The sequence below is a fragment of the Epinephelus lanceolatus genome, chromosome 17 (assembly GCF_041903045.1).
Source record: "Epinephelus lanceolatus isolate andai-2023 chromosome 17, ASM4190304v1, whole genome shotgun sequence".
In the NCBI taxonomy this organism is placed as follows: domain Eukaryota; kingdom Metazoa; phylum Chordata; class Actinopteri; order Perciformes; family Serranidae; genus Epinephelus; species Epinephelus lanceolatus.
In genome coordinates this window covers 38,946,972-38,971,457 of record NC_135750.1, presented here as the reverse complement: position 1 = coordinate 38,971,457, position 24,486 = coordinate 38,946,972, and the positions used below count along the sequence as shown (strand labels likewise).

General features: G+C 40.1%; 1 long non-coding RNA gene across 1 annotated transcript; it reads left to right on the top strand.

Moving 5' to 3' along the window:
• The first annotated feature begins 22,041 nt into the window (after nt 1-22,041).
• Nucleotides 22,042-22,640, top strand: LOC144458374 (uncharacterized). The gene is made up of 2 exons (XR_013487869.1): nt 22,042-22,338; nt 22,388-22,640. It is a non-coding gene; the product is annotated as an uncharacterized LOC144458374 (long non-coding RNA).
• Nucleotides 22,641-24,486: the final 1,846 nt, after the last annotated feature.

Genomic DNA, 24,486 nt, shown 5'->3' with positions numbered 1-24,486 from the left:
GTGCAACACAGACTGACTACACAGTGGTCAGAGACTGGCTGTGGCGTGTGACCTTTATAATGTGTGGTTCCAGCAAGCTGCACAGATACACTATGCTTTGCCTGCTGAACCGGTACCTCCCCCACAGGTAGGAGTCCGTCTGTATCAATGGGTTGGTCCTGTCCTGGAAGACCCTTGGGGCTGGTGGTGGTTGGAAGGCCCACTGGACAATGTGGGCCTCCTCATCAACAGGATCCTCGATGAAGGGGCATGCCATTATTTCCTTATTTACTCTCTCTTGCTCTGTCTCTGTGTCTCTCTGGGTGTGTCCCTCTCCTTCTCTGGCCGTTGTCAGTTGACCTTAATTGGCTGTGAATTTGCTAGCCAATTGGAAACAGAGTGGGGTGGGGATGGAGGGCAATCACATATTCACGTACAATCTTTTTTAAGATGCCTCTTAAAAAAGATTGTGCCTCAGTTTCATTTTATTATAGTTTTGTTTTTATTAAATTGATTTTGGCTTTACTGTTGTAAGTGTTGCTGTTATTATCTTATTTTTATTACATTTTAATTTGTTTTTTTAATAGCTTTTATTTTTATTAATTATGTTATATATTTTATGATCTACATATTATTTTATCATTACATGACAGTTGTGAGTGTGTAAAAGCACTAGCAGAACTGTCTTTTAGGTGTCTGTTCTTGTCTATTGAACATTTTTTGATCATAGATGGAGCTAATCCTCACCTTAATCCTGCTACAGACCAGGATTGCCCGGCAGCACAAGTTACCATGGTTACTAGATTTGGATAATAGGTTTCGACCAAAAATGGATAAATCTCTCATTAGCCAGTGATTTAAGGTTTTTTTTCATAATTTCTATTTTTTCATTCATATTCTTTTCCTCTCTTTTTTTTACTCTCTTTTATTAATTTTATGCCTAGATATCTAACTTCAGATTTAACAAGGATGGACATTATTTGTGTATCTATACAAGGATATAGTGGTAGTATTTCGCTTTTCTTTAGATTTATATTCAAGCCAGATGCTTTGGAAAAAAGAGAGATAATGTTCAATGCTTTACAGACTACTGATTTGTCCTTTAAGAAGAAAACCGTATCATCAGCGAATTGACTAATGCGAAATTCATAATCAAAGATATTAATCCCTTTAAATTCCTGGTTATTTACAATCAGATAAGCCAACATCTGTGTGCATTAAATGAAGAGTTTTGGTGATATAGGACAGCCTTGTCTGATCCCACGAGAGATATTTATTCTAGGGGTCACAACATGCAAGATGTCAAGGAGAGAGGAGAAAAAAAGTAAAACAGTGTAGTGCAATTAACAGCAACAACTATCAGTGGAACACCCTGCACCTGGCCTTCCACCGTTTCCCGAAGGATCCCGACAGGTAAGAACTCCTGAGGTGTAAGTTTTAAAGCGTATATATATATACAGTACAGGCCAAAAGTTTGGACACACCTTCTCATTCAATGCGTTTTCTTTATTTTCATGACTATTTACATTGTAGATTCTCACTGAAGGCATCAAAACTATGAATGAACACATGTGGAGTTATGTACTTAACAAAAAAAGGTCAAATAACTGAAAACATGTTTTATATTCTAGTTTCTTCAAAATAGCCACCCTTTGCTCTGATTACTGCTTTGCACACTCTTGGCATTGTCTCCATGAGCTTCAAGAGGTAGTCACCTGAAATGGTTTTCCAACAGTCTTGAGGGAGTTCCCAGAGGTGTTTAGCACTTGTTGGCCCCTTTGCCTTCACTCTGCGGTCCAGCTCACCCCAAACCATCTCGATTGGGTTCAGGTCCGGTGACTGTGGAGGCCAGGTCATCTGCCGCAGCACTCCATCACTCTCCTTCTTGGTCAAATAGCCCTTACACAGCCTGGAGGTGTGTTTGGGGTCATTGTCCTGTTGAAAAATAAATGATGGTCCAACTAAACGCAAACCGGATGGGATGGCATGTCGCTGCAGGATGCTGTGGTAGCCATGCTGGTTCAGTGTGCCTTCAATTTTGAATAAATCCCCAACAGTGTCACCAGCAAAACACCCCCACACCATCACACCTCCTCCTCCATGCTTCACAGTGGGAACCAGGCATGTGGAATCCATCCGTTCACCTTTTCTGCGTCTCACAAAGACACGGCGGTTGGAACCAAAGATCTCAAATTTGGACTCATCAGACCAAAGCACAGATTTCCACTGGTCTAATGTCCATTCCTTGTGTTTCTTGGCCCAAACAAATCTCTTCTGCTTGTTGCCTCTCCTTAGCAGTGGTTTCCTAGCAGCTATTTGACCATGAAGGCCTGATTGGCGCAGTCTCCTCTTAACAGTTGTTCTAGAGATGGGTCTGCTGCTAGAACTCTGTGTGGCATTCATCTGGTCTCTGATCTGAGCTGTTGTTAACTTGCGATTTCTGAGGCTGGTGACTCGGATGAACTTATCCTCAGAAGCAGAGGTGACTCTTGGTCTTCCTTTCCTGGGTCGGTCCTCATGTGTGCCAGTTTCGTTGTAGTGCTTGATGGTTTTTGCGACTCCACTTGGGGACACATTTAAAGTTTTTGCAATTTTCCGGACTGACTGACCTTCATTTCTTAAAGTAATAATGGCCACTCGTTTTTCTTTAGTTAGCTGATTGGTTCTTGCCATAATATGAATTTTAACAGTTGTCCAATAGGGCTGTCGGCTGTGTATTAACCTGACTTCTGCACAACACAACTGATGGTCCCAACCCCATTGATAAAGCAAGAAATTCCACTAATTAACCCTGATAAGGCACACCTGTGAAGTGGAAACCATTTCAGGTGACTACCTCTTGAAGCTCATGGAGAGAATGCCAAGAGTGTGCAAAGCAGTAATCAGAGCAAAGGGTGGCTATTTTGAAGAAACTAGAATATAAAACATGTTTTCAGTTATTTCACCTTTTTTTGTTAAGTACATAACTCCACATGTGTTCATTCAGTTTTGATGCCTTCAGTGAGAATCTACAATGTAAATAGTCATGAAAATAAAGAAAATGCATTGAATGAGAAGGTGTGTCCAAACTTTTGGCCTGTACTGTATATATATATATATATATATGTATATATATATATATATATATATATATATATATATATATATATACATATATATATATATATATATATATATATATATATATACATATATATATATGGCCTCTTGGACCATTTATATCAGAACTGATTACTGCTTTAGCATTAAAATATATCATATTAAAATAGCCTATATATTATTAATATTAGCCTACTGTCCCCTTACTGTACAAACTGTAAATAAATCTTTATTCCTGACTATGTGACGTCGCCATTAATGTGTTTCTAGTTTAATTTTTTTTATTTATTTATTTAATTTTTTTGGTAGATTGTCTTATGGGGTGATTTTGAAGGAGTAGGCCTAATTAAGTTAATCTTCTCATCAGTGGATGTAATATGTAGAGATGTCATCTAGGCCGTTTTTCTTCGTTTTTTTTTTTTTTTAAAGTCTATATTTTGCTTTACAAAAACGTGAAAAAGCAGCTGTGACCAAGCTATCACGAGGTGAGTAGCATTGTAAGCATAATTAATAGTGATATAGACTTCAGTTTGTTTGTGTGTGCAAGCGGGTCTGTTGCGGTCTGCTGACAGTCCAATATGGCGGCGGTAGAACGAAACCATGGGCGAGTCTGTTGCTATGGGGCGTTATATTGAGCTTCGCCTCTTGGTATCCATGCTCTTTGCCTACGGTAAGGGGGCATAAAGGGCTCACTCACTGACTTGACGATTTGACAATGGGACAGCCCTCACACACTCACGCACTTCACATGAACGCGCCTCTAAGTCAGTGAGTCTGTAAGGGATCGGATTGGAATTGGGCCTTACAGTCTTATTCCTTTACCTGACCAGGGGGGTATTCCATCAACGTAGCTAAGAATATCCAGACTGGTGTAATCTTGAAGTTTGACTAAACGCCAACTCCCAATCTAGCTCCAACCCGTTCCATCAAGTGAAATCAGCTGGCTCCAATTGACGCTAATTCAAGCCCCACCTGTTAAGCCTCAACTCATGCACGCGCCCAGGGAAAATAAAAAGCTCACACTAGTCGAGTGCCGAATATGTTGCAAAAATGTCAAAAAACAAAGGAAAGGAGCGAGCGGAGGCTTTTTCTATGGCGGAGCAAACGCTCCTTATGGAAGTGTATGAGGACTATAAGGACATGATTACGAACAAAGGCAATACTGCAGCAATTAATAAAGCAAGGGAGGTGGCATGGCAGAATATTGCCAACAGGCTTAATGCGCAAGTGACAAAGAAAATTCAGCATTTCAGCATAATATGTTATATAAATCCCGCATCAAAGGGACAAAATATATGTAGATAAGAACACCTATTAAATCTAACAATTCAAGTATGCCTAATGAAATTCACCAAATGTGTAAATTAATATTAGTGACAGACTATTTATCACATTTACTGATTCCTATGTAAAGTTCAGATGATGCATTTAATCAAACTATTTAACGTCAATCATCGCATTTATCGCATAATTGATTGTAGATTATGACATTTCCGAAATGATCAGTTTATAGGAAATAATCACATTACATTTGTGTATTGATTGTAGAAAATTCCATTTAGCAAATCCATCAGTTCAGTGGAGATGAGGAAACCTATTAAGTGAATGCAGGTGATAGTGAATCAATTATCTATTTCTCATGATTTGGGAGTCAATTGTAAGCTCTATCCCTCATTATATCAAAATAAGGAAAATCCCCTTAAATGTATGGAATGTGCTATAGGATGAGGAACAGACAAACCACAATGGTGTGTGTCCCATTTTAATGTGGTTGCTTTGTGTCATGGTTAATTCATAAATATAAAAGATAACCTATGTTAATGAGAGCAAATCAAGCCCTATGCATGATGTATGGTGATGCTAGAAATAATCAAAATGAATAGAAAATACACCCTTTTTACCTCTCTGCAAACAGTTGCCTTACTTAGCCTCTCAGCATCACCAACACTATACAGGAATGTACCGCTAGCAAAGAACCTCAGTGCAACACAGACTGACTACACAGTGGTCAGAGACTGGCTGTGGCGTGTGACCTTTATAATGTGTGGTTCCAGCAAGCTGCACAGATACACTATGCTTTGCCTGCTGAACCGGTACCTCCCCCACAGGTAGGAGTCCGTCTGTATCAATGGGTTGGTCCTGTCCTGGAAGACCCTTGGGGCTGGTGGTGGTTGGAAGGCCCACTGGACAATGTGGGCCTCCTCATCAACAGGATCCTCGATGAAGGGGCATGCCATTATTTCCTTATTTACTCTCTCTTGCTCTGTCTCTGTGTCTCTCTGGGTGTGTCCCTCTCCTTCTCTGGCCGTTGTCAGTTGACCTTAATTGGCTGTGAATTTGCTAGCCAATTGGAAACAGAGTGGGGTGGGGATGGAGGGCAATCACATATTCACGTACAATCTTTTTTAAGATGCCTCTTAAAAAAGATTGTGCCTCAGTTTCATTTTATTATAGTTTTGTTTTTATTAAATTGATTTTGGCTTTACTGTTGTAAGTGTTGCTGTTATTATCTTATTTTTATTACATTTTAATTTGTTTTTTTAATAGCTTTTATTTTTATTAATTATGTTATATATTTTATGATCTACATATTATTTTATCATTACATGACAGTTGTGAGTGTGTAAAAGCACTAGCAGAACTGTCTTTTAGGTGTCTGTTCTTGTCTATTGAACATTTTTTGATCATAGATGGAGCTAATCCTCACCTTAATCCTGCTACAGACCAGGATTGCCCGGCAGCACAAGTTACCATGGTTACTAGATTTGGATAATAGGTTTCGACCAAAAATGGATAAATCTCTCATTAGCCAGTGATTTAAGGTTTTTTTTCATAATTTCTATTTTTTCATTCATATTCTTTTCCTCTCTTTTTTTTACTCTCTTTTATTAATTTTATGCCTAGATATCTAACTTCAGATTTAACAAGGATGGACATTATTTGTGTATCTATACAAGGATATAGTGGTAGTATTTCGCTTTTCTTTAGATTTATATTCAAGCCAGATGCTTTGGAAAAAAGAGAGATAATGTTCAATGCTTTACAGACTACTGATTTGTCCTTTAAGAAGAAAACCGTATCATCAGCGAATTGACTAATGCGAAATTCATAATCAAAGATATTAATCCCTTTAAATTCCTGGTTATTTACAATCAGATAAGCCAACATCTGTGTGCATTAAATGAAGAGTTTTGGTGATATAGGACAGCCTTGTCTGATCCCACGAGAGATATTTATTCTAGGGGTCACAACATGCAAGATGTCAAGGAGAGAGGAGAAAAAAAGTAAAACAGTGTAGTGCAATTAACAGCAACAACTATCAGTGGAACACCCTGCACCTGGCCTTCCACCGTTTCCCGAAGGATCCCGACAGGTAAGAACTCCTGAGGTGTAAGTTTTAAAGCGTATATATATATACAGTACAGGCCAAAAGTTTGGACACACCTTCTCATTCAATGCGTTTTCTTTATTTTCATGACTATTTACATTGTAGATTCTCACTGAAGGCATCAAAACTATGAATGAACACATGTGGAGTTATGTACTTAACAAAAAAAGGTCAAATAACTGAAAACATGTTTTATATTCTAGTTTCTTCAAAATAGCCACCCTTTGCTCTGATTACTGCTTTGCACACTCTTGGCATTGTCTCCATGAGCTTCAAGAGGTAGTCACCTGAAATGGTTTTCCAACAGTCTTGAGGGAGTTCCCAGAGGTGTTTAGCACTTGTTGGCCCCTTTGCCTTCACTCTGCGGTCCAGCTCACCCCAAACCATCTCGATTGGGTTCAGGTCCGGTGACTGTGGAGGCCAGGTCATCTGCCGCAGCACTCCATCACTCTCCTTCTTGGTCAAATAGCCCTTACACAGCCTGGAGGTGTGTTTGGGGTCATTGTCCTGTTGAAAAATAAATGATGGTCCAACTAAACGCAAACCGGATGGGATGGCATGTCGCTGCAGGATGCTGTGGTAGCCATGCTGGTTCAGTGTGCCTTCAATTTTGAATAAATCCCCAACAGTGTCACCAGCAAAACACCCCCACACCATCACACCTCCTCCTCCATGCTTCACAGTGGGAACCAGGCATGTGGAATCCATCCGTTCACCTTTTCTGCGTCTCACAAAGACACGGCGGTTGGAACCAAAGATCTCAAATTTGGACTCATCAGACCAAAGCACAGATTTCCACTGGTCTAATGTCCATTCCTTGTGTTTCTTGGCCCAAACAAATCTCTTCTGCTTGTTGCCTCTCCTTAGCAGTGGTTTCCTAGCAGCTATTTGACCATGAAGGCCTGATTGGCGCAGTCTCCTCTTAACAGTTGTTCTAGAGATGGGTCTGCTGCTAGAACTCTGTGTGGCATTCATCTGGTCTCTGATCTGAGCTGTTGTTAACTTGCGATTTCTGAGGCTGGTGACTCGGATGAACTTATCCTCAGAAGCAGAGGTGACTCTTGGTCTTCCTTTCCTGGGTCGGTCCTCATGTGTGCCAGTTTCGTTGTAGTGCTTGATGGTTTTTGCGACTCCACTTGGGGACACATTTAAAGTTTTTGCAATTTTCCGGACTGACTGACCTTCATTTCTTAAAGTAATAATGGCCACTCGTTTTTCTTTAGTTAGCTGATTGGTTCTTGCCATAATATGAATTTTAACAGTTGTCCAATAGGGCTGTCGGCTGTGTATTAACCTGACTTCTGCACAACACAACTGATGGTCCCAACCCCATTGATAAAGCAAGAAATTCCACTAATTAACCCTGATAAGGCACACCTGTGAAGTGGAAACCATTTCAGGTGACTACCTCTTGAAGCTCATGGAGAGAATGCCAAGAGTGTGCAAAGCAGTAATCAGAGCAAAGGGTGGCTATTTTGAAGAAACTAGAATATAAAACATGTTTTCAGTTATTTCACCTTTTTTTGTTAAGTACATAACTCCACATGTGTTCATTCAGTTTTGATGCCTTCAGTGAGAATCTACAATGTAAATAGTCATGAAAATAAAGAAAATGCATTGAATGAGAAGGTGTGTCCAAACTTTTGGCCTGTACTGTATATATATATATATATATATATATATATATATGTATATATATATATATATATATATATATATATATATATATATATATATACATATATATATATATATATATATATATATATATATACATATATATATATGGCCTCTTGGACCATTTATATCAGAACTGATTACTGCTTTAGCATTAAAATATATCATATTAAAATAGCCTATATATTATTAATATTAGCCTACTGTCCCCTTACTGTACAAACTGTAAATAAATCTTTATTCCTGACTATGTGACGTCGCCATTAATGTGTTTCTAGTTTAATTTTTTTTATTTATTTATTTAATTTTTTTGGTAGATTGTCTTATGGGGTGATTTTGAAGGAGTAGGCCTAATTAAGTTAATCTTCTCATCAGTGGATGTAATATGTAGAGATGTCATCTAGGCCGTTTTTCTTCGTTTTTTTTTTTTTTAAAGTCTATATTTTGCTTTACAAAAACGTGAAAAAGCAGCTGTGACCAAGCTATCACGAGGTGAGTAGCATTGTAAGCATAATTAATAGTGATATAGACTTCAGTTTGTTTGTGTGTGCAAGCGGGTCTGTTGCGGTCTGCTGACAGTCCAATATGGCGGCGGTAGAACGAAACCATGGGCGAGTCTGTTGCTATGGGGCGTTATATTGAGCTTCGCCTCTTGGTATCCATGCTCTTTGCCTACGGTAAGGGGGCATAAAGGGCTCACTCACTGACTTGACGATTTGACAATGGGACAGCCCTCACACACTCACGCACTTCACATGAACGCGCCTCTAAGTCAGTGAGTCTGTAAGGGATCGGATTGGAATTGGGCCTTACAGTCTTATTCCTTTACCTGACCAGGGGGGTATTCCATCAACGTAGCTAAGAATATCCAGACTGGTGTAATCTTGAAGTTTGACTAAACGCCAACTCCCAATCTAGCTCCAACCCGTTCCATCAAGTGAAATCAGCTGGCTCCAATTGACGCTAATTCAAGCCCCACCTGTTAAGCCTCAACTCATGCACGCGCCCAGGGAAAATAAAAAGCTCACACTAGTCGAGTGCCGAATATGTTGCAAAAATGTCAAAAAACAAAGGAAAGGAGCGAGCGGAGGCTTTTTCTATGGCGGAGCAAACGCTCCTTATGGAAGTGTATGAGGACTATAAGGACATGATTACGAACAAAGGCAATACTGCAGCAATTAATAAAGCAAGGGAGGTGGCATGGCAGAATATTGCCAACAGGCTTAATGCGCAAGTGACAAAGAAAATTCAGCATTTCAGCATAATATGTTATATAAATCCCGCATCAAAGGGACAAAATATATGTAGATAAGAACACCTATTAAATCTAACAATTCAAGTATGCCTAATGAAATTCACCAAATGTGTAAATTAATATTAGTGACAGACTATTTATCACATTTACTGATTCCTATGTAAAGTTCAGATGATGCATTTAATCAAACTATTTAACGTCAATCATCGCATTTATCGCATAATTGATTGTAGATTATGACATTTCCGAAATGATCAGTTTATAGGAAATAATCACATTACATTTGTGTATTGATTGTAGAAAATTCCATTTAGCAAATCCATCAGTTCAGTGGAGATGAGGAAACCTATTAAGTGAATGCAGGTGATAGTGAATCAATTATCTATTTCTCATGATTTGGGAGTCAATTGTAAGCTCTATCCCTCATTATATCAAAATAAGGAAAATCCCCTTAAATGTATGGAATGTGCTATAGGATGAGGAACAGACAAACCACAATGGTGTGTGTCCCATTTTAATGTGGTTGCTTTGTGTCATGGTTAATTCATAAATATAAAAGATAACCTATGTTAATGAGAGCAAATCAAGCCCTATGCATGATGTATGGTGATGCTAGAAATAATCAAAATGAATAGAAAATACACCCTTTTTACCTCTCTGCAAACAGTTGCCTTACTTAGCCTCTCAGCATCACCAACACTATACAGGAATGTACCGCTAGCAAAGAACCTCAGTGCAACACAGACTGACTACACAGTGGTCAGAGACTGGCTGTGGCGTGTGACCTTTATAATGTGTGGTTCCAGCAAGCTGCACAGATACACTATGCTTTGCCTGCTGAACCGGTACCTCCCCCACAGGTAGGAGTCCGTCTGTATCAATGGGTTGGTCCTGTCCTGGAAGACCCTTGGGGCTGGTGGTGGTTGGAAGGCCCACTGGACAATGTGGGCCTCCTCATCAACAGGATCCTCGATGAAGGGGCATGCCATTATTTCCTTATTTACTCTCTCTTGCTCTGTCTCTGTGTCTCTCTGGGTGTGTCCCTCTCCTTCTCTGGCCGTTGTCAGTTGACCTTAATTGGCTGTGAATTTGCTAGCCAATTGGAAACAGAGTGGGGTGGGGATGGAGGGCAATCACATATTCACGTACAATCTTTTTTAAGATGCCTCTTAAAAAAGATTGTGCCTCAGTTTCATTTTATTATAGTTTTGTTTTTATTAAATTGATTTTGGCTTTACTGTTGTAAGTGTTGCTGTTATTATCTTATTTTTATTACATTTTAATTTGTTTTTTTAATAGCTTTTATTTTTATTAATTATGTTATATATTTTATGATCTACATATTATTTTATCATTACATGACAGTTGTGAGTGTGTAAAAGCACTAGCAGAACTGTCTTTTAGGTGTCTGTTCTTGTCTATTGAACATTTTTTGATCATAGATGGAGCTAATCCTCACCTTAATCCTGCTACAGACCAGGATTGCCCGGCAGCACAAGTTACCATGGTTACTAGGATGGGATTCAGGTTAACCACCTTGATGGAACGGAGTTGTGGCTCAGTTTGATGGAACAGAAACCGGAGTTTAGCTCATCTCTGTATCAGGCTTAGCCAGAACCATGGTTTCCATGGTTACCGATGTGAGGCTAATCTTAGCCACTTTGATGGAACAGAACTTTGGCTCACATTAGCCAGACTTGGCCATTTAAGCCTGGATTTGCCTTTAGCCTGCTTGATGGAATACCCCGCTGATCCAGAACAATATTATACACATATTAAAAAAACAAAAAAAACAAAACCCTTATCCTACTATAAACTCCCTACACCCATGTCAACAACAGCCACCCTATTCTTCTACCCCTGCTTATCCATCAGATTCTATAATAAACACCTGTATCCCTTAAGAAAGCTATCAGTACCCTAACCTGTGCTCTCTCACCCACACTCAGTAACCCTTTTTATGTAAATTCCTGCACCCCTAAATCCTTCAGCCTATTCCTCATCACCTCTCTCTGCATCTCATACCTCCTACACCTCAGAACTACATGCTCCACTGACTCCTCCTCCTGACACCCCTCACACAGGCTTGTCTGGTGCTTCCCTATCAGTTTCAATGTTTTATTTAATGCACTATGCCCCAACCTTAACCTTGTCAACACAGTCTCCTCTCTCCTGTGTCCACTGCTCATCCTTCCACCTCTAACACTCTTTTGGATTTGATAAAGATGCCTCCCTTTCTCCTCTCTATCCCACCTTTCTTGCCACATTAGATTGGTCTTTTCCCAGATTGCACATTTAACTTCTGCTTTGCTGATACTGAGCTGCATGTCTACATTTCCTTTCTTTAAAGCCCTCTTAGCCAACTCATCCGCCCTCTCATTCCCCCTCACCCCTACAGGCGCTGGAACCCACAGAAACTTTACCTGACCTCCCTGATTAACTATTCTTGTAATTGACTGAAGGACTGAATACAGTATGTCTTGACGGCTGTCTGAATGGAAAGACCTTAAGCTTGCTAGTACTGAAGATGAATCTGAACATATAAACGCCTTATCCAGACCAGCTTTCTCCACCCACTGTAATGCAACCAGCACTGCCACCATTTCCACTGTGTACACTCCTAACTTATTAGATGTCCTTCTGTTGATTCCAATTCCTTTTGCTGGTACTGCCTCCCCAAATCCTGTCACTTCTGTCTCAGGTTGTTTAGCACCATCTGTGTAAATCTGTGTAAAATCACTATATTCTTTCGTTACATGAAATCTGAATGCACTCACCAAATCAATTATACCTTTTTCCTTCCTTTTAGCCTCTAACAAATACCAGTCAATCTCAGGCCACACAAGCAACCATGGAGCCACCTCTGGATAAACTACTGTCGGGCTTATATTCAAATTGAATACTCCAAATTCTTTTGCCACGTCATTCGCTACTCGAGCAAAGTTTTGCCTCTGGCTCCTCCCATTCTCCCAGCACTCTTGCAAAACTCCTTTCGTGGGATGAGATCCGTTGTGCCCCTGCAAATTAGCCCAGTAATTAGTCATCAGTTGCATCATTCTTACTTCTAGAGGCATTTCACCCAATTCTACCTGTAGGGCAGGTGAAGTCTTAATAGCCCCACTGCACGCTCTCAGAGCATGTGCCTGAATCACATCCAACTTCCTCAAGAGAGACTTAGCTGCTGACCCATATGCTACACTGCCGTAGTCAATCACAGACCTCATCAATGCTACATATAGCTTCTTCAGCGCTGAACAGCTCACCCCCCATTCCCTTCCAGTCAAACATCTCATCACATTTATTACTTTTTTGCATTTTCCTTCTATTCTCCTGATATGATCTGCCCATGTTAGCCGTGAATCAAAAAGAACTCCCAGAAATTTAAACGTTCCAACCCTTTCTAAAGCTTTTCCATACGTCTCCAGCTTCATCCCTTCCTCAATTCTTTTCCCGGTGAAAAATACTGTTTGTGTTTTTTCCACTGAGAACCTGCACCCCCAATCATACCCCCACTTCACCACCTCATCAATTGCACCTTGAACTTTCCTTATTGCATGCTCCATGTTCCTTCCTCTTTTCCACAGGGCCCCATCATCCGCAAAAAGTGATCTGCCTATATCTGCCGGCACTTTTGAAAATACATCATTGATCATGATGATAAACAGTAGCGGGCTTATTGCACTCCCTTGAGGTGTACCATTTCCAACTGTATACTGATTTGACAATTCTGACCCAATGAGTAGCTACTTGGCTTTTCCTTCCAAATAGAAAATCCTTTATCCAGTTGAAAACTCTCCCACCAACACCCATCTTGTGTATTTTGATTAACAACCCCCCCTTCCACATCATGTCATAGGCTTTTTCAATATCAAAAAACACTACAATAACTGATTCTTTATTTGCCTGTCCCTTCCTTATTTCAGATTCTAACCTTATCACCGAGTCCATGGTATTCCTGCCTTTCCTGAAACCACTCTGATAACTTGCCAACACTTGCGTAGTTTAAACTTCAAACCCGTGGTCAATGTATTAATATAGAGCCCACTTGAATGTAAGGTCCCGCTAGATGACAGCGGTGTCAGCGCTCATAGATAATAAACTTGTGTATGAGCGCTCAGGCTGCCCCACCGAGAGCAGCATCTCTTGGGTAGTCCTTTTAAACTCGTCGCTGATATCTTTGTAGTGGTTAATGTAATTCGTTTGGGGTATGTCTAATGGGCAATATTCAGTCTCAGTATGTAAGATATATTATTATATTATTAAATGTTGTAACATTGTTCATTTAATTGTTGTTCTTTGTATGTATTCTCTTGCTTATTTGTGTTTTTACCATTCAATAATGATTTTAAGAATTTATTGTAATTAATTTATTGTATTTAAAGATTAATTGTATTTATTGTAGTATTTATTCAACAGCATTTTAAATATTGATTATCTGATATGAATTGTATACCTGATGTCTGAAGTGTGGCTGAATAAAATTCTCCTCTTAACATCTGACCTGTTTGATCCCATTTATATTGGTGAGGACAGACTAAATGACAGACTGCTGTCAGTATAATCCAGTACAGTTCAACAGCACCACAATCTACAACTCAACACTTGTTAGACTTAATACAACATTAAACAGCTTTTGTTTTTCCTAGGTGTACCAAGTAAACTGTCAAGTCTACATAAAAATGTAGACAGAAAGCATAATGATGAGACAACTGCAGTGATGGACAGTAACTAAGTATATTTACTCAAGTAGCTACTGTACTTAAGTACAAATTTGATGTACTTTGGGTATTTCCATTTACTTAGAGGGAAATACTGTACATTCTACTCAAGCTACATTTATTTGATAGCTATAGTTACTTTTCATATAGTTTGTTTTATGTTGTAAGTTTCATATTTACAAGTTGATGTGTGTTGTTATAGATTAGGCCTATATGATGATTACAGCACTTGAAATTGGGTCACTCTGCATAATGAGTACTTTTAACTTTTCATTCGTCTCATCACGTCTCATTCTCCGCTGTCTTTCTGGGATCTGCTTCCTCAGCTGGGCAACCTCCTCCCCAGCCTGCAGGTACAGCAATCCTGCTGCAATAACTGCACCAAGAGGCCTTCTCCGATCCGTGTCCGTTATTGATTTTTGATTTCCAACTCGCCAATGCTCACGATCACAATAACCACCAACTCTACACACACTTTCCCCCCCCGCATCTCACTTTTGATTATAATCAGAGGCCAGGTGCGGGAATTGGATATAGATTAAATATGATCAAAAGCTAGGTGCGGGGAAAAGGTTTTATAAGACATTTTATGAAAATATTTTGGCTATTTATATGGTTTTGTATGTCAGTTATATATGTTGAAACGTTAAAAAAAAAATATATATATTAATTTCTTACAATGACAATGAAAAGACGCAGGGCTGGGCTGTGTTTATATTGTTTTATTCTAAATGCATGTATACAACACAGTACAACAGCCAAGTCGAGCGGAGGTGGTGACATCATCAAGTTCGCTACTAACTTATATATTTTTTAAAAATAATGGATTAATCATTGATTATTTCATTCGATTAATCAGATTTTGAAAAAAGGCACAGGATGTATTTTTGTATGACATTTCTATTGTCATAGTAGGTGATAAAACATTTTAAATAGGCTACATGTAATTAAAATGCTGCCCATCTCTGCCAACAATGCATAGGCCTATGTGATACAACAATATAAAAGAATACAAGTAAATATATGCTGCATATAATTTGAATTGTCCGTATCAATAACCTGAAGAATTGCAGGTCTGTATAATCCAACAGAAACTAAGAGAAAACCAGGCTTTCAAAGACAGCAAATAAATCTATAGGCCTACTGCCATCTGCTGGTGAAAAGGACAAACATCAGCTTGACACAACGATGCGTTATGGAGAAAACCAGTGTTAACAGTAACAACGCAGCACACACAATAATTTATTATATCCTCGATTACTTTATTGCAAACAATTCGGCGAATGAATATTAAAACACAGCCTTTGAGGGAATCCCTATACGTCCTTCATGGGAACAATATGCATGACGATTTCCTTCTGAACAGCAACGTTATGGTTGAACAAGTTTTACTGTAGCCATAAAATTTGCGATCATAACATTTTATTTCTATTTTTATGAATAAAAAGTTCCTCACAGCAATGGCAGGCAGCTTTTCAAAATGCGCAAAACATCAGGTGTAAGTGGAAATAACAAGAGTACCTTGCTGCAGTCAAGATGGCCGACAAGGCGCTGCCATACATCCAATCCATGCCGGAAGTCATAACCGGAAGTTGGTTAATCGCCGCTCGATCCCGGAAATATGACCGAGCTAAAACAAAAATAAAAGCTTAAAAAACACGTACGTTTACACATAACATAATTTTATGCATTTTGTGCAGTTACATGTTTATCGTAACAGTATAAGTGACTAGTTAATTGTCTCGCCACGACTTTATAGGCTACTGTAAAACTCAGAAGTTAGTTAAAAGCCTACAATAATATCACTAAGTTATAATGCTAACGTTTCATGGATTTAACTTTAATATCAACGTTATGAATACAAATGTAAATATTATGTTTGTGTGGTGGTGGCCACACACACACACACATACACACACACACACACATTCACAATAGGACTGAAGAATAACTAAAGTTAAATAAACTGAATTCTCAGATTAAATAAACTGAGAATTAATAAAAAATGAGAATTTACACAACCAAATAAACAGCACTTTCAGATTAGGCTGCAGTTGCAACATGCACACATGGTCACAACAAATGTCATACTTACTTTCATATTAGCATATGGTTAATATTAATTTATGTTAACAGTAAAAAAGAAGGCACTGTAAATCATTGGTGGTACAGTGTAAGGGTTGTACTGCCCAGACATTATGCATTAATCATATGATCCTTCCTTTATCTCCTGGATCACAGATTACCTGAGAGGAAGCGCACAGTATGTCAGGTTGGGGAACTGTGCTTCTGGGACATTAATGAGCAGCACGGGGGCTCCACAGGAGACTGTCCTGGCTCCATTCCTGTTCACACTGTACACAGCAGACTTCAAATACAACTCTGAGTCCTGCCACATCCACAAATACTTGGACGACACTGCTATTGTGGCATGTATCAGGAATGGGCAGGAATCTGAATACAGGGAACTGATAAAAGCCTTCAGTGACTGGAGTCACAAGAACTGTCTCCTACTGAACACCTCAAAGACCAAGGAAATGATTATAGATTTCTGCGGGTCCAAGCCCCCTCTTCAGCCAGTGAATACCTGTGGGATGGACATCAAGGTGGTGCCAAGTCATAAGTATCTAGGTGTACACCTGGATAATAATTTGGACTGGTCCTTACACATAGACGCTCTCTACAAAAAGGGGCAGAGCCGCCTCTTTTTCTTAAGGAAGCTCAGATCTCTTGACATCTGTAGTAAGATGCTGCAGATGTTTTATCAGTCTGTGGTGGCAAGTGTGTTGTTTTATGCTGCAGTCTGCTGGGGAGGAAGGAAAATTGTTGTAGATTCATGGTGTATTAATCTGCCTCTGCTACAAATATCATTCAAACACTGTGCAGACACAGCTCCCATTATCCAGTTTAGCTATTAAATGAATGCAATAATTATATTTTCCTATTGTCAGTCTTCTGTTAATTCTATTTTATTTCTGGAATCCAATAAAACACAATATTACACTATCATACTGGCAATAATAACTTCACTTGGAGTTCTCTTTTTTGTAAACAACGTCTTTACTGAGTTCAATCACAAATCAAAAACAAGGGAAAAGCATAAAACAGAACAGGCAAACAAATACATGAACATACAACAATGTCGCCTTTTTCCATTATAGAAGGGTGCATCTGGAAGAAAAGAATATATCAGAATCAGAATCAGAATCAGAAATACTTTACTGATCCCCGGGGGGAAATTGTTAGTGTTACAGTTGCTCCTATTCAACAAAGACTGTAGTATAATATATAACATATAGAAATATAAAATGTACAACAATATATACAATACAATAGAATATATGCAATAATATATACAGCAGTGGCACACATACTAGTGTAAAAAAAAACAAAGTGTCGTTGCCATGGTGACATGATTGAAGGATGGATGAGGATGAGGAGGGATGTACACAGTCATAATAATGGCATGTGAAAACTCCTTTGGCAAATAACATGGCCTGAGTCCAACAGCCAACAGTTCTATGTCCGGGCAACAGATATGTTCCTTGATGGTAATAATAATGTGACCAGGATCACACGAACTATATATATACAGTACAGGCCAAAAGTTTGGACACACCTTCTCATTCAATGCGTTTTCTTTATTTTCATGACTATTTACATTGTAGATTCTCACTGAAGGCATCAAAACTATGAATGAACACATGTGGAGTTATGTACTTAACAAAAAAAGGTCAAATAACTGAAAACATGTTTTATATTCTAGTTTCTTCAAAATAGCCACCCTTTGCTCTGATTACTGCTTTGCACACTCTTGGCATTCTCTCCATGAGCTTCAAGAGGTAGTCACCTGAAATGGTTTTCCAACAGTCTTGAAGGAGTTCCCAGAGGTGTTTAGCACTTGTTGGCCCCTTTGCCTTCACTCTGCGGTCCAGCTCACCCCAAACCATCTCGATTGGGTTCAGGTCCGGTGACTGTGGAGGCCAGGTCATCTGCCGCAGCACTCCATCACTCTCCTTCTTGGTCAAATAGCCCTTACACAGCCTGGAGGTGTGTTTGGGGTCATTGTCCTGTTGAAAAATAAATGATGGTCCAACTAAACGCAAACCGGATGGGATGGCATGTCGCTGCAGGATGCTGTGGTAGCCATGCTGGTTCAGTGTGCCTTCAATTTTGAATAAATCCCCAACAGTGTCACCAGCAAAACACCCCCACACCATCACACCTCCTCCTCCATGCTTCACAGTGGGAACCAGGCATGTGGAATCCATCCATTCACCTTTTCTGCGTCTCACAAAGACACGGCAGTTGGAACCAAAGATCTCAAATTTGGACTCATCAGACCAAAGCACAGATTTCCACTGGTCTAATGTCCTTTCCTTGTGTTTCTTGGCCCAAACAAATCTCTTCTGCTTGTTGCCTCTCCTTAGCAGTGGTTTCCTAGCAGCTATTTGACCATGAAGGCCTGATTCACGCAGTCTCCTCTTAACAGTTGTTCTAGAGATGGGTCTGCTGCTAGAACTCTGTGTGGCATTCATCTGGTCTCTGATCTGAGCTGCTGTTAACTTGCCATTTCTGAGGCTGATGACTCAGATGAACTTATCCTCAGAAGCAGAGGTGACTCTTGGTCTTCCTTTTCTGGGTCGGTCCTCATGTGTGCCAGTTTCGTTGTAGCGCTTGATGGTTTTTGCGACTCCACTTGGGGACACATTTAAAGTTTTGGAAATTTTCCAGACTGACTGACCTTCATTTCTTAAAGTAATGATGGCCACTCATTTTTCTTTAGTTAGCTGATTGGTTCTTGCCATAATATGAATTTTAACAGTTGTCCAATAGGGCTGTCGACTGTGTATTAACCTGACTTCTGCACAACACAACTGATGGTCCCAACCCCATTGATAAAGCAAGAAATTCCACTAATTAACCCTGATAAGGCACACCTGTGAAGTGGAAACCATTTCAGGTGACTACCTCTTGAAGCTCACGGAGAGAATGCCAAGAGTGTGCAAAGCAGTAATCAGAGCAAAGGGTGGCTATTTTGAAGAAACTAGAATATAAAACATGTTTTCAGTTATTTGACCTTTTTTTGTTAAGTACATAACTCCACATGTGTTCATTCATAGTTTTGATGCCTTCAGTGGGAATCGACAATGTAAATAGTCATGAAAATAAAGAAAACGCATTGAATGAGAAGGTGTGTCCAAACTTTTGGCCTGTACTGTATATATATATATATATATACCGTTATATATCTTACCGTTTTATATATATACAGTACAGGCCAAAAGTTTGGACACACCTTCTCATTCAATGCGTTTTCTTTATTTTCATGACTATTTACATTGTCGATTCCCACTGAAGGCATCAAAACTATGAATGAACACATGTGGAGTTATGTACTTAACAAAAAAAGGTCAAATAACTGAAAACATGTTTTATATTCTAGTTTCTTCAAAATAGCCACCCTTTGCTCTGATTACTGCTTTGCACACTCTTGGCATTCTCTCCGTGAGCTTCAAGAGGTAGTCACCTGAAATGGTTTTCCAACAGTCTTGAAGGAGTTCCCAGAGGTGTTTAGCACTTGTTGGCCCCTTTGCCTTCACTCTGCGGTCCAGCTCACCCCAAACCATCTCGATTGGGTTCAGGTCCGGTGACTGTGGAGGCCAGGTCATCTGCCGCAGCACTCCATCACTCTCCTTCTTGGTCAAATAGCCCTTACACAGCCTGGAGGTGTGTTTGGGGTCATTGTCCTGTTGAAAAATAAATGATGGTCCAACTAAACGCAAACCGGATGGGATGGCATGTCGCTGCAGGATGCTGTGGTAGCCATGCTGGTTCAGTGTGCCTTCAATTTTGAATAAATCCCCAACAGTGTCACCAGCAAAACACCCCCACACCATCACACCTCCTCCTCCATGCTTCACAGTGGGAACCAGGCATGTGGAATCCATCCGTTCACCTTTTCTGCGTCTCACAAAGACACGGCGGTTGGAACCAAAGATCTCAAATTTGGACTCATCAGACCAAAGCACAGATTTCCACTGGTCTAATGTCCATTCCTTGTGTTTCTTGGCCCAAACAAATCCCTTCTGCTTGTTGCCTCTCCTTAGCAGTGGTTTCCTAGCAGCTATTTGACCATGAAGGCCTGATTGGCGCAGTCTCCTCTTAACAGTTGTTCTAGAGATGGGTCTGCTGCTAGAACTCTGTGTGGCATTCATCTGGTCTCTGATCTGAGCTGCTGTTAACTTGCCATTTCTGAGGCTGGTGACTCGGATGAACTTATCCTCAGAAGCAGAGGTGACTCTTGGTCTTCCTTTCCTGGGTCGGTCCTCATGTGTGCCAGTTTCGTTGTAGCGCTTGATGGTTTTTGCGACTCCACTTGGGGACACATTTAAAGTTTTTGCAATTTTCCGGACTGACTGACCTTCATTTCTTAAAGTAATGATGGCCACTGGTTTTTCTTTAGTTAGCTGATTGGTTCTTGCCATAATATGAATTTTAACAGTTGTCCAATAGGGCTGTCGGCTGTGTATTAACCTGACTTCTGCACAACACAACTGATGGTCCCAACCCCATTGATAAAGCAAGAAATTCCACTAATTAACCCTGATAAGGCACACCTGTGAAGTGGAAACCATTTCAGGTGACTACCTCTTGAAGCTCATGGAGAGAATGCCAAGAGTGTGCAAAGCAGTAATCAGAGCAAAGGGTGGCTATTTTGAAGAAACTAGAATATAAAACATGTTTTCAGTTATTTGACCTTTTTTTGTTAAGTACATAACTCCACATGTGTTCATTCATAGTTTTGATGCCTTCAGTGAGAATCTACAATGTAAATGGTCATGAAAATAAAGAAAACGCATTGAATGAGAAGGTGTGTCCAAACTTTTGGCCTGTACTGTATATATCTATTTATACACACACACACATACATATATATGTAAGAAATAAATATGTGCGTGTGTGTGTGTATAGGGTAATACACACACCAAAAACGCTGAAAAAATTGCCATACGACTTCCATTAGCAAGAAATCCATTAGCGTACTTTCTTTGGCTAAGCTAACGTTAGCCCAGACCATCGAGTCAAGCGGCGAAACAGCCTTCACGAGACATGACACTCTAATTCTTCGATACATCGCATTTGTAAATAGCACGAATTACATCTTAGAAACCATACCACACTCGCTGGATGATAATTAAAAGACTATTTTTCTTACCGTTCTCTCGTTCTCTGAACACAACCCGCTAATCAGTATGGCCGCCGAATAAGCAAGAAACTTCCACTTGGGACTTTCCAACTTTCCGGTATAGACTAGATATATGGCGGCGCCCTAGTCGGCTATCTTGACTGCAGTTGGGTCCCTCTCAGAAATAAAAGATACATGGGAAAGCTTTATAGGATATTTTTAAGTTTTATAGGCAATCTTATCTTCCTGTCTTTTATTTTGAAGTTACTTCCGCCTCTGATGTCACTGCCGTTCTACTTTTTGTCCAAAACAATAAATGCAAAAATGAATCTGCAAAAAACAAAATCGGGCTGTTATTTGAATCTGGTTTTGTCATTTGTCGTTTTTTAATTCTGACAACAAAAACGGAAAAACGGCTCCATTTTCTCGTTTTTTTCGTTTTAAACCAAAAAGGAAAAAACAGGAAAACCATGGTATTTCCGTTTTTTCGTTTTTGGTTTAAAACGAAAAAACGAACTGCCTGAAGGTACCCTGACCCAGAACAATATGCCCTATTCATTCAGTGTTTATCCAACACGCTCAATACATGGACATGCAATGACAAATTGTCATTAACTTATTACGTTATAAAAAACGATTAAAATATGGCCTTACCCATGTTTAAAATGACCCGTTGATGTGAAAAAACGAGTACTGACGGGAACAGACGAGTGGAGTCGATGTTTAACCGGCGCGGAGAGTGCAAGAGAAATGCGCTGCCTGTGTGTGTTGGGAATAGAATGATTTTATGTGTTTTACTATAAGTTGTGTTTCACTATATAAGTTTTAGATGTGTGAACAATGAGAATACTGAGATGATTTCAGCTGATCTGAATGTGTTTGCTTTGCAGAAGTGGAGAAGTACAGGAGAGGAAGAGACATGAAGTCTGAGGAGCACATACCGCAATGCTTAGATAATTAGTTTCATATATGGTAAAAAGAATAGAAAGTGATGTACAGATAGTAAGGTCCAGCACGTGTAGGGAGTTGTGTTGTTCTCTTGTCTTTCAAAACAGGAACCACTCCCCACCGCCAGCGGGAAGGAGTCAGATTAACATGAGGCAGGGGCGTGGTGTGGTGAAGGAGGAAGTGGAACTGCCAATGAGAAGAGGACAACGCCTTGCGTGCACAATGACACTCTGTTACGCTCAAATATACTGGGTCAGGGAAAGGACAGGAGGTCAGACTTCGTGAACTGACACACCTTTGTTGTTTGTCAGGGACGTGAAGTTGAGACCCAGAGCTCTGTAATTTTATTCCTTTACTGCTTAATAAACTACATTAACTGAGACCGAATATCTTCTCCTATTGCTTCATTAAAGAACACGCAGGACTGAGCTCACACATAGCACATTAGACAGTAGGATGAGACTCTTAGTCCAACAGTGGACAGTCAAGCGCCTGCGAGTATACTCGCGGGACTTCTGCGGCACTACCGCATCTGGTGTGTCCAGGCCGTTATGTTAACAACACTACATGAAGCAGATGAATGGCTTTTTCTCTGTCGTGTGAAAATGGCAGCCACTTACTTAAACCACTGACTGTGCACTCCGCCGCCAAGTGGGCAGGGGTTGTAATTGTATATATATATATATATATATATATACAGTACAGGCCAAAAGTTTGGACACACCTTCTCATTCAATGCGTTTTCTTTATTTTCATGACCATTTACATTGTAGATTCTCACTGAAGGCATCAAAACTATGAATGAACACATGTGGAGTTATGTACTTAACAAAAAAAGGTCAAATAACTGAAAACATGTTTTATATTCTAGTTTCTTCAAAATAGCCACCCTTTGCTCTGATTACTGCTTTGCACACTCTTGGCATTCTCTCCATGAGCTTCAAGAGGTAGTCACCTGAAATGGTTTCCACTTCACAGGTGTGCCTTATCAGGGTTAATTAGTGGAATTTCTTGCTTTATCAATGGGGTTGGGACCATCAGTTGTGTTGTGCAGAAGTCAGGTTAATACACAGCCGACAGCCCTATTGGACAACTGTTAAAATTCATATTATGGCAAGAACCAATCAGCTAACTAAAGAAAAACCAGTGGCCATCATTACTTTAAGAAATGAAGGTCAGTCAGTCCGGAAAATTGCAAAAACTTTAAATGTGTCCCCAAGTGGAGTCGCAAAAACCATCAAGCGCTACAACGAAACTGGCACACATGAGGACCGACCCAGGAAAGGAAGACCAAGAGTCACCTCTGCTTCTGAGGATAAGTTCATCCGAGTCACCAGCCTCAGAAATGGCAAGTTAACAGCAGCTCAGATCAGAGACCAGATGAATGCCACACAGAGTTCTAGCAGCAGACCCATCTCTAGAACAACTGTTAAGAGGAGACTGCGCCAATCAGGCCTTCATGGTCAAATAGCTGCTAGGAAACCACTGCTAAGGAGAGGCAACAAGCAGAAGGGATTTGTTTGGGCCAAGAAACACAAGGAATGGACATTAGACCAGTGGAAATCTGTGCTTTGGTCTGATGAGTCCAAATTTGAGATCTTTGGTTCCAACCGCCGTGTCTTTGTGAGACGCAGAAAAGGTGAACGGATGGATTCCACATGCCTGGTTCCCACTGTGAAGCATGGAGGAGGAGGTGTGATGGTGTGGGGGTGTTTTGCTGGTGACACTGTTGGGGATTTATTCAAAATTGAAGGCACACTGAACCAGCATGGCTACCACAGCATCCTGCAGCGACATGCCATCCCATCCGGTTTGCGTTTAGTTGGACCATCATTTATTTTTCAACAGGACAATGACCCCAAACACACCTCCAGGCTGTGTAAGGGCTATTTGACCAAGAAGGAGAGTGATGGAGTGCTGCGGCAGATGACCTGGCCTCCACAGTCACCGGACCTGAACCCAATCGAGATGGTTTGGGGTGAGCTGGACCGCAGAGTGAAGGCAAAGGGGCCAACAAGTGCTAAACACCTCTGGGAACTCCTTCAAGACTGTTGGAAAACCATTTCAGGTGACTACCTCTTGAAGCTCATGGAGAGAATGCCAAGAGTGTGCAAAGCAGTAATCAGAGCAAAGGGTGGCTATTTTGAAGAAACTAGAATATAAAACATGTTTTCAGTTATTTGACCTTTTTTTGTTAAGTACATAACTCCACATGTGTTCATTCATAGTTTTG